The sequence below is a fragment of the Heliangelus exortis genome, chromosome 3, assembly GCF_036169615.1.
Source record: "Heliangelus exortis chromosome 3, bHelExo1.hap1, whole genome shotgun sequence".
In the NCBI taxonomy this organism is placed as follows: Eukaryota; Metazoa; Chordata; class Aves; order Apodiformes; family Trochilidae; genus Heliangelus; species Heliangelus exortis.
The window spans coordinates 49,040,576-49,048,611 of NC_092424.1; positions in this window are offsets into that span (position 1 = coordinate 49,040,576).

An 8,036-nucleotide genomic window follows, 5' to 3' on the forward strand; every position below is an offset into this window, starting at 1 on the left:
AAAGAACAAGAGAGAACAACTTTTTAATTTAAACTCTCTTATGAGAAAGGCAGGCAGAACTGTGCTGCAGAGCCAGCAGTGTATCCTTAGAGACTTCAGCTAGAGCCTCTCTTCTGACCTGTCAGCTCCTGTGATGTGCATTTGGACAGATCTGAAGAGCTGGCCCTGTGTTCTTTAGCTACTCTTGTTAGTTAACAGTAAAATAAGACAGACTGAAAAATTGTCAGTGTTTAAATACCATCACTGGAGTGATGGCTCTTGTGGAAGATGGATCTGAGCAATGTTTATAGAAACTTACAGTACATTTTTTTAATCTGCCTTTTAGAATTAAAAATGCACTGACAAATAGTTGTTCTTTTGTTTGGGGATGGAGTCATTAACTGATGTGTTTTCCTGAGATGGATTATATAAATCTTGCTTGAACATTTAAACAAAGCAATACAACTGTATTTTAATTTGGCAGGTACCTTGGCAATTTGGGGGTGATGGCTTGTGTTTGTGTTTATTTTTCTGCTTAAAAATAATGCCTGGAATATCTAGCAACATTATTAACTGTGCCAGGATTTTCATCTGCATCTGTGCAATGGTAACTTAGAAGCTGAAGCCTTTAAGTCCTTCCATCCTCAACATGTATGAATCAGCATTAAGCCCTGAGTTAACAGTATTTTCCTTGAGAAGCTGGTCCAGTACTTGTGCTATTAACTTTTGAGTTTCCTAAAGATTCAGTACCCATCTCAAGCTCCATTTTTCCATTTTAAGAATCTTTGGTTTGTCTCTGCTTTTGCTGATGCTGCTCATTTCTCTAGTCATTTGGTCCAGTTTCTTTACCAGGCTTGGCACAACTGCGGGGTGGAAGTTCCTTTTGGGTTTTAATTCCCCAGCAGTGCTGAGAGATTTTTCTTCTGAACTCTATGTCCCATTTTTGGGAGATGGCTATGCTGCATGTCTTCCCTTCCATCCTGCTGTTTTGCTCTTTGGTAATATAGTTATTCACTTTAGAAAACACAGAAGAAGAAGGTTTCCCCTAATTTTTTTTTTTTTTTCACACAGGCCTGTGGACCTGGGAATCATATGGGGAAGTCTGTCAGGAGTCATGGTGTTGAGGTTGAACTTGGTGCATCACAGCTGGGCCTTGAGCTCTGTCCCCACGCAGCCATTTGCTTACGTAGAGACTTTTGAGACATTGATCTACACAGAGGCATTTCAAAGCTGCATAAAATAGCTGGGTGCCAGCTTTACAATTAACACAAATAAAAGCTGGCTATGGAAATCCTTTAGACACTTTGGGAAACTCAGCTTTTCTTTCCCTCCATTTCAATTCTGGACACAAAAGAGAGGTGTATGAGGATTTCCATAGCCCTTTTATTCTCCCTCCAGCTCCATCTCGATGCCACTCCACCCTTGCTCATTCTTTTCCAGCCTTTTTCTACAGTGTATATGGCACAGCTGTGGAAGTGGCACCATCTAATTTGATAGTTTTGGCTGGGTTACTTTATTTTTTCTCTTGTTTCCAGCTACCTCATGATCAATGCTAAAGGAAGATTAGGGAGGTCTGTGGAATAAAAAAGCCTGTGGAATAAAAAGACCACACAAAGAGGAGGCACAATTGACACATCAGCTGGGACTAGCTCAGGTGCTGTAGCCATATAAATTACATCAGACCACAGTCCACAACACAGCTAAGTCCCAGGATGACAGAAATGCCAGCAGGTCTAAGAAGAAGTAATTTTCCAAGCAAGATCCAGGCTTTGTGTCCCGGAGGTCCAACATAACACTGTTGTCAGATGCAATGCCACCACTTGAGAAACACTCAGAGCCTTTTTCTGCTTATCACTGTTTGAGATAGGCAACATCATCTTCAATGGCTACTGTGAATGGACGTTTCTCCATTTTTTCCACCACTTACAAACTATTCAGATGCTTTTTGTTCTTACTGGCATTTTTCTAGATAGGTGTAATTATCTTCAATGCAATGCCCATCCTGTCCCAGGAGAGACTGGACACTGCAGAGCCAGAGCAAGATCAGGACCCAGGGAGTGAAGGAGCTCCCTTGCACAGCACACTGCATTGAGACATTTGTGTAATAAGTGTTTTGCTTCTGCATTAATTGCTCTTTGAGCTCTTCTGAGTGCTGGGAACCTCAGCACAGTGTGATGAACAACATGAAGTTGGCAGAAAATGGCAGCAAGCAATATTTATCTTTTGGCCTCTATTGCCCGGCTCAGTGACTAGGACTTTTTCATTACCTATGTGCTTCATCTTCCTGTCACAAATAACTTTTCACCTGTGACACAAAGAAGCAAGCCTGAATGAAGAAAGAACATGGGGAAAAGGACACTTTTATCTGCAAAAGCCTCTCCATGTTAAAGGCAGGTGCCTCTGGGAACACTATTTCACACAGGCCAGGCACATCCCTCAGAAGCATCCCCAGTGGCAGATATGACCACAGGTAGTCCCACAGGCGCTGTTCAGCAACACAGCTGAGACTCATGTGGGACCAGTCTGGGACAAAGAACTTTGAAAAAAGCAAGAACAGTCAATTTCCCCTCACAGTCCTCCTCTGTGAGCACAGACTTTGTAGCTCTGCTGGGGAGAGTCCTCAGCTCACCCCTCACCCAGCTTCAGGCTCTCTTTTCCTCCAGCCCCTCTTGAGTTCCAGCCTTGGTTCTTTCTGGTGGTTTCTCTCTTTCTCCAGGGGGAGATGGCTGCAGGAGCTTGTGGAGCTCTGGTGATTTTGTTTGCTTGCTCCAGGCTTCTCTGCTGATACATTTTCAACTGGCCTCTAAGTGAAATACAAACTGAAACTGGGACAGGTACTTGCCCCCGAGAGTCAGCTGGTGGCCTGCTGTCCTTGTCCTGATCTAGTACTTGAAGGGAGGCTGCAGGAAATATAGAGAGGGACCTTTTATAAGGGCATGATAGGACAAGGGAGGATGGCTTTAAACTGGAAGAGGGTAAACTTAGGTTAGATGTTAGGAAGAAATTCTTCACTATGATGGTGGTGAGACACTGGAACAAATTTCCCTGGGAAGCTGTGGCTCCCTGGAGTTGTTCAAGGCCAGGTTGGATGGAGCTTTGAGCAACCCGACCTAGTGGGAGGTGTCCCTGCCCATGCAGGGGTGATGAAACTAGGTGATCTTTAACATCTCTTCCAACCAAAACCATTCTAGGATTCTATGAAATACTCAGAAGTGTGTGTTGTTCACTTGCAATGTACAGAAACATGGCATCTTAAAATGTTCACTCCGACATGCACAAAATTCTGTCTAAATCATGAAAATCCAGAGTTCTGACTGGGCTGGATGGGAGCCCTTTATGTCTTGTCCCTTAGGGGCCAAACTCAGGCATTCCTATCAGCTGAGAATTTGCTTTCATTTTGTACCTTCTGCCACAGCGGAAAAGACAAAAGAATCAAAGCACAAAAGAGAATCAGCCCCATCAGGACAAGATGTGCTTATCTCAGCAAGAGGATCTAATTCTTGAAAGAGACGTATCAGCTTCTAAACTTAATGGCCAAGATGTTATCAGTTATTTCAAGATACTCCTACCAATCCTTTAGTGTCAGCCCAGCCAAAGTCACACACTAATGCTTAGCAGGGCACTGAGGCATGAGAAGCCTTGTAATGTTGTTGTAGTAACATCATACCTAAGATTTCTCCATCTTCTGATTTTTTGAGGAAACTTTTTTTTAATATTTTAAGTGGTGGCCAAGCACCTAATTTTGTGAAGATTATGAATACGAATCACCAGGAGAGAGGGAGCAATTGGAGTCCAGCTTCTAATATGAAACTCAAAGAGTATAGTGGCAAAAAGTCTTTTTCTTCTTTAACCCAAATTTGAAAGCATCACTACATCTGTAGAATACTTCAAATGAAACTTGTGTCACTCCCTACCAGGAAGAGTCTACTCAAGAACTGGAATACAAATTTTGTTTAATTTACCACATTGCAAAAAATTAGCCTCCTGCAAACCATTAGGTACATAGAGAGATTGTATCACAGTTCTCACAGAAGTTGTTGGACACGTTATGTAGTGCTTAACCTAAAGAAGAAAATGGAGAGGATTCTCCAGTTATCAGCATTTTTCCTAAAACTTTTAGTCATGTTTCCTTCTCTATTACAGCAACTACATTTCAAGATGCAACGTGCAGGCTTTCTGTGTTGCTTGACTCAGGCTGAGCTAATAGTCAGACAATGGTAATCATCCAGTCAGGCCAATTTTGTTAACTTTTCCAAAAGGTAACTCTCTTATGAGCATGACATAACTGTCATGAATACCTAATATGCATTTAGACAGAGTCAAACAAATAAAAAAAGTCTTTAATGGAAGTTTGGGTTTGATTTATTTCCTTTATCTTGAGAGGAAAGTCCTGCATAAACCCATATAGAAGTTGCACTTTTAGCTGCATCTTTTCTAGTCTTGGCTAGAATGAACACAGAATGATGGAATTAAGGATCCTTAGGGCAACAAGGAGGATGTGAAGCAAGCTCACTACCCTGGACATCAGGAGAGTAAACTTGGACACCTTTAGGGATCTGCTTTATTGGGGTCCATGGGATAAAGCACTGGAGGGGAGAGGACACCAGGAAAGGTGGTCAGTATTGAAGGATCACCTCCTATATGCCCAGGAGCAATGCATCCCAACAAGAAATGAAGTTAGACAACTATGCCAGAAAGTCTGCATGGATGAACTAGTTGCTTCTGGGTAATGGCTTTAAACTGGAAGAGAGTAGATTTAGATTAGAAAGAAATTCTTCACTATGAGAGTCGTGAGACAACTGGCACAGGTTGCACAGGGAAATTGTTCTCATCCCTGAAAGTGTTCAAGGTTGGATGGGACTCTGAGCAATCAGATCCAGTGGGAGATGCCCCTGTCTCTACAGGAGGTGGTAAAATTAAATGATCTTTAAGGTCCCTTCAAAACCATTCTATGATTCTAGTTGCTGCTCAATGATTCTAGAAATATGTTGCTGAATGTTTGTCAACAAAAGACCAAAACATGGTTCCTCTAGAGAAAGAAATAGAGTAAAACTGGTTCCCTGGGGGAAAAGAGAGATTTTGCATTTGGATGGAAAGCCTGATATTTATAAGACAGTGTCCAGTCACTAATGATTGTGTGGGTCGGTCTTCATCACTGAAATCACCTCAAGCTATGCAGAAAAGTGGTTACTGGTATTAATCCAATAACTAAGAGATATGAGTCTGCCTTTTAATGTTCAGTAAGCACAACTTTCATTGTAAAATATATGAGGGAGTTGAAGTAACCTCCACATGCCTAATGCCACGTGTAAACTCCTTAAAACAGATTAAGCCTTAGAAATATCTGCATTCTCTCTCTCAAGTACCTCCAAGTTTGTTTTTTTTTAAACCGATGACATGGCATCTTAGATAGCTCAGTGCCAAGTCCTTTCTGCCTCTTAATGTTTATGCCATTATTCAGCCCGGTACAAGGCACATGGGCTCTTCAAAAGCTGTCCTCTGGAAGGCTACAAGCACTCTTCTCCTGGAGCTTTATAGAGCATAAAATAGTCATGGATCCAGTCTGTCTGTAATGTAGCATGTTTGTGTGGGATGTAGCACTGTCCTCCTCACTTGGCAGGTGAAGAGGCTGACACATCGTATACTAACACCAACATTTGCAAATATTTTCCTAAAGCTAAGCAATAAGTTCTTATTATGACATTTGAAAACAAATAAAAAGCCTGTTTCAGTTCTCATCCTCTCCTGAATTTAATGGTAGCTACCAATATTAAACATAAATATAAAATCTGTGTTGTTGATCTAATTTGTGATGGATTTAGGTGCCTTTCTGGAGAAACATTTCAAAATGTTCTTCCAAGAGAAGGATTCTGTGGCATGAGTTGGGACCTGTGGCACAGAGCAGAAAGAGAAGTGATTCTCCTCTTTTACATTATGATTATTTATTGATATTTACCTTGGACATTAAAAGCTACACTAATATCACTGGTACTGTCTATCACCAAATTCTGAAATAGGACATGCCCAAAGTAAGACTGCTTATTCATCTTTAGTTATGATTTCTTTGTAGACATTACTTAGGTAAAAGCATTTAATTATGATACCACAGAACCGTCTCCTTTTACAGGCTCTCTTCCCCTCTTTCAGTACAAGGAATGTACTGTGGTGACAGTGTGTAGCATCTCAATATTTGGTTGTTCTTCAACTATGAGAAGGTGAGCAAGCTTTCTTTACTAATCGTCGCTCAATTTAATCAAATTATGAGACCTGAGGACATAATTAGTCCTACAAAACTCTGTATTAAACTGAGACAGAGAGAAAGAGAGAAGGGACAAACCATTACCTGTGGGTCCTCAGTTTGGTCCAGCTACTTCAATGTACATGACATTTTAATATTTATAGAGAAGTTACTTAAAATCACAGCTTCATTACATTGGCTTCACGTATAGCTGCCCAAGGCTGGAAATGAAGCCTAATATTTTAAGTCAATGAAAGTTCTTCTGCTTTCTCTCAATATCCATCTTCCTTTGTAACATGTTTTTCATTTTCCACATGGACCTGATTCATTCCTAAAACAAGTTCATCCTGTTGCTGAATAGAAAAATAACCCGTGGGAAAGTGGTGCTTCCATCTTCAAAAGCTGTCTTCACATGTCTGTACAAAGGGAACAAAGCAAGGTCATGCTTTTCAAGAGTTTAGCTTTGCATGTGATGCATGTTGATGCTGTCCCTCTGGGCAGAACTTACCATCTTTTTCAAGCTGAAACACAGCCTGGGGTTCACAGCTGACAGCAGAGCAGTGATGGCCTCATGGTGGCTGCTTGTGGCTTGGGCTCTGTTGAGTCATCCCACAATCCCCAAAGAACCTGAGTGGCAGTACAGGATTGTCAGCCTCCCCCATAACCCAGTGCTATGGGGTAATGGGAGTTTATGGAACAGGCTGGGGCCACTGGCTCACCCTGGATGAAGTGATCTCTGTGTTGGATGTTTCCATCCACTTCCCCAGTGACCTTCTGCATCTTCCTTGAGGGGAGAGGATCCTGATCTCTGTGCTGAGTACTTCTCACCCTCTTGGGAGACACACTGCTGGCCTGATGCCCATAGTCAGCTTGGGCTGAATTTCAGTGCTTGTTGAAGAAACTGTTGGATTATTTTATTTTTTTTAATGACAAAAGAAAATCTTTTAATTTACCGTTTTAAATTTTAAATTCATTGAACCGTTAGGAAATCAAAGTGCAAACACTCCAACAAAATTTCAAGCAGCTGCCAAGTGAAGTCTTACATCAGGAGATGCTGTAAAGAGTTAAGGCAATGCCAGGGTAGCAACCCAGAGTGACACAAGCTGGAGCAGATAGTCAGACAAATTCAAAAGTGCAGGAAAGCACCTTTCCTGTTCCTATGTCTGTTCAGAAGGATATTTCTTGCAGTTCTAAACCACTGTCAAGCAGTCTTTTTTTTTTTTTTTTTTTTTTGTTAAAAATCTAGATGCATCCATTATCCTGTGACATTTATTGTGACTGTGTGCTATTTAGGTGGAAGAGAAGTTATTAATCTGGGAATCACTTGACAATATAAATGGTGCTATTTGGGGCTTTTGTTGCCACTACAATTAATCAAATGAGAGGCAATCATATTTTTTTTTACTTATGCTATAGTTCATCTAAGAAATCTGGCTACTTCATTTTCCAGGCAGTGCTTAATTTTGATATTCTGTCTTATTATAAGGCCAGTTTTCATCAATTTGTCAAAAAGGTTTCTGCAGTAGCTTTTAATTCTCTCATGGACTCAGACTTAATATACAAGACACGAAAAAAAGGATGTAAAATATGCAGCAAAGACTGAGCAAGTTCCTTCTTTCTAGTAGCTCCTTATTCATACACACACTGGCAGCCACACACATCTGGTTCTGTTCCACCTGATGGCAGATCCATTTCTCTTTTAGTTTAACTATCCAGTTGCAGTGGGGTCCTGGTGTTTTACGAACCACTTTTGGTGGGAGGGACTGTAACGTGATATCAATGGTGGGGAGAAGCCATGGAGGGCCTGTCAGGTCTCTGG